This window comes from Misgurnus anguillicaudatus, chromosome 16 (genome assembly GCF_027580225.2).
Source record: "Misgurnus anguillicaudatus chromosome 16, ASM2758022v2, whole genome shotgun sequence".
Lineage (NCBI taxonomy): Eukaryota > Metazoa > Chordata > Actinopteri > Cypriniformes > Cobitidae > Misgurnus > Misgurnus anguillicaudatus.
Window position 1 is genome coordinate 30,618,226 of NC_073352.2, and position 4,121 is coordinate 30,622,346.

Here is a 4,121-nt window from a genome sequence, read left to right on the forward strand (position 1 = left end):
TTATTGTATAAGATGACTCTGTACCTGTGGATATGGTGAGATGAGAAACATTTTTAAGTAATGCTTAAAAAAAACTCGGACGCTGTCCAAGTGCTGAAAGGTGCGGAGAGCCGTTTGTAAATTCTTTATCTCTGTTTGGTACAAATAAAGTATTTTTACAGTAAACCTTTTATTACATACTTGTAAATATTTTTTGATGATATTGGATAGCCACACATCCAAAGCAACTAAAAGCCAGCCCCTTCCATGACCAAAAGAAAACGTATCTCAAAGGTTTCAACAAAAAAACAAAAATTTCAATACAAGTGAAAAACATCACAACCACTTAACACTAATCCTAAACTGGGGATCCTCTTCCTCCGCTTAGTTTTTCAGTTTACAAAGTCCGTAATCTAAATAGGGATTAAACATCTTTTAAAAAACTGGCCTTTAAAGGGGATGAGAGCTGAGACTCTCATTGGTTTATTGCACGTTACGCCCAAAATACTCCCATTATTCATTAAAAAAAGGACCAACCCTTTAGGACCATGCGGTCGGCGCACAAACCATTAGCAAAAGTGGGTTCGGACACGCCCATTTAGACGTTGCGCTGTGCGCTTTAGACAATGCGCTTGGATCGTTAAAATAGGGCCCACAATAACCATCTGACAATAAATGTTTTTTTTACGACATACTGTATATATAAGAGATTCGCACAGTACTGCATATGGTCGGGATGAGTCAGTCATTAGAATTGTATCAAAATGCAGCCAAGGACTCTTTTGTTTTCTCCCGGGGCACGTAACACACGCAGGACACCAGAATGTCTAAGCCGCAACAGATCACAGCATTTAGCAGCCCAAGCAACAACAGCATTGATGAAATCAGCCAACTTAGCCCAAGAATTTTACATGCTGTGCGCTTAACAATTACTGAACCGCAGGGAGAAATGAAAGAGAATGAACGTGAGCGAGAAGAGGGCGCGAGAGAAAGAGGAAAATGAGCTTTAATTGGTTATTTAAACCTGCTGGACATCAACAAAGCCCAGCCAGCAACGAGAGAAGCGTTATTATACACCGGAAAAAATGCACTCCGTTTTATCCCAAAACAACAACCCTGCTGGTCAGCTTCAAGAGCGCAGGTTATCTAAAGATTTAATTTTAACCTTCATAATTACCAGACTAATCCGTACATTGTATTTTAAAATACCGAAATCACATGACGTCTTTCCCTCAACTTCCTTGTGCGCTCTCTGCATGTCAAATTGTTTTTGAAAAGGACCACAGAGGTCTTTAACCTGCGTGCGTCTCACCGCATTTATCATAGCCAGGGGGAAGTTCTTGCAAAATGGAACAAGGATGTGAAAATCATGAATAAAGCCATCAATACCTGTCTAAGACTAAGAGCATGTGGCTTGGGCACATTTGTTCGAGGTAGTGTGGCATTACTCATGGCTCTTAAGGGCAAAAAAAGTGAAATGATGTCAACTCCGTTACCCTGCTACCTGTAATGGACAGGTGACCTTTCTAAACTCAGATCAGATCTGTATGTCGATTCCGCTCCATGCAGCGCTAGAAAATCATAATATCTCTAAATGAGATGACATTCGGAGGCCGCAGCGATATTCCCGGTGATATGTGAGAATTAGGAATTCTGCTTGCAGGCTGAAGCTCAGCTTGAATCGAAGTTTTTGCACAGTGGGAGCTTTTCCCCTGGGCCATGATATTATAAAGTAATATAGAGAGACTTTAGCTCTTTCTCTCAGAGGTGAAATTTGTCGAAGTGCACATAAACCTGCTCCATTTGCAAACGTATGAATGTTTCCGACTTAAAGCTTGATATTTAGATGTGTTCTTTAACCTTGTTTGTGTCATTCCCATGCCAATAGCGACACCAAACCAAACTCTATAAGTAATGCTGCCATTAGACTGGATTTACACTGCAAATCTTGATGCCCAATTCCAGTGTTGCCTGTATCTAATTTTTTTGACGACCCATTTTACACAGACATTACGGAAAATACACGGAAAAAGCATCTGGGATTTGTCCAGGATCGTTTGATTCATGATTTTACGGAATCTGTGTGTGCATTCACACACACACACACACACACACACACACACACACACCATAAAGATCCCGTAAAGACACACTGTAAAAAATAAATTGTTGGCTCAATGAATTATTTTTTAGTAACTAGTTCCACAGAAATGTTACGTTCACTCAATTTCTGACTCCAAAGTGTTACCTGGATTGATGTTTTTTAGTTGGCCCAAACTTGACTCAAATATAAAAAAGTATGTTTGCTCAACTAGCTTTATAGTTCATTCAACTAAAATGTTTTAATCAGTTGAATCTTTAAAAACTTACAGCAAAGACTCTGTCAATTAAAATTGAAGTATTTACTCAATGTTGTATGTGTTATTTCAATTAATATTTATTATTTGGGAATTTTTAAGAAACTTTTTTAAATTATTTATCAAATAATTTATGCTGGTGTTGTTAACAAATAATTAACTTCAGTCACATAAAAACAAAAGCTTTATTCACTTATCATACAGACTGAACATACAGAATTAAGTCTTCTCTAAATAGAGGGCATAAAACAGTCCAAAAGGCACTCCAACGTCCGTCAGAACATCTGCAGGGCCATTTAGGAGACTTTCTTCAGCCCTCTGGTCTGCCTCTTCCACATCATCACCGCTCTGGTTTAATTAACAGAGGAATATAAACACACACACATACATAAATAACATGTTTAATATAATAAAGCTTGACGGTGAAAGATTTTATACCCTAAAATTGCCAAATTCCCCTCAGACATCACACGTAATTGAATTAAACACTATTGGGCGGTTTTCTCGGACAGGACTTATCACTGACTAAAATACTGACATCTCTTAACATATGAGTGCTATTGTTTTGTCTCAAAATGCACGCCAGTATTGTATTTTATAAGGTTTGTTTGTAAAAATGTCCCAATTATAATTAAGACGGAGTCCTAAACCCTGTCCGGTATTATCTTAACTAAATTAGCTCCACTTTAACTCGGACACATAACATAACACACACTTTAACTCGGACACATAACATAACACACCTTTATATAACTTATATGTTTACAAAAACGTCGAGTATTTGCGTCTTTGCCAATTAATATAGTCTAAAATTAACATTTATTTACAAACGCTTACCTGACGTGACCTTGAGGAAATGGCTGATGACTTGTGTCGTTGTGGGAGACAGTGAGTGATTCCAGCTGTTACATGCGGAATGATCTCAGATGAAATGACCTGTGCTTCAGATCCTTCCGAGTTAAGTTAAAACATTTTAAATTAAAAAACTCACGCACATACTGTACATACACACGCCCGCGCACGGGTACACACACGGGTATATTTAGAAGTTTTATTTAAGATTGTTATGATATTGGGACTATTTCTCCAGCCGCTCCTTCAGCTCTGAAGTTCAAATTCGCATGCAGTCCGGTTATAACAAATGTAAAAGATATGAAACATCACTCAACAGCGATATCAATTAAGTGCAATCCTAAAATATGATTTAAAACATAACCCTTTCATTGTTAAGTATGAGAAATTAAAATGAATTATCACGTTTAAACGCCACAGAGATACCAGAGCCAGCAGTCGATTTCTGATGCGCTTGCCGAGGCAAGGCTGCGCTGGGCGGGGTGTGAGCGCTTAAGTGTCTGTGATTTTCTGGAGCTCATATGGAGCTCATCTACGTCCGAAAGTGTCCGAGCACATTTTTAAATAGACGCTATCTTTATTAACCGACCGCATATTTAAACTTTAAGCACATACATTCACGCCTGAACAACTCTTAAAATTACATTTTGTGACCAAATAACAGTAATATTATGAGCATTTTGTTGTCAGGAAACATAGCTGTCATAAGTCCACATAGTTACCTGATTTGTCTTAATTAGTTCAGTCAACACTAGCCATTCTGAATGTTGTCTGAATTTGAAAATAACCATTCATTTAATATTTTAAACACAGATTTATCTAGACTTAAAATAATATGTCTTCTCAACTAGCTCAAACAAAAAACTTGGTTTAACTTATATATTTTTGCCCGTCCAACATTTCATTAGTTGGATTTTTTACAGTGCACGTTAC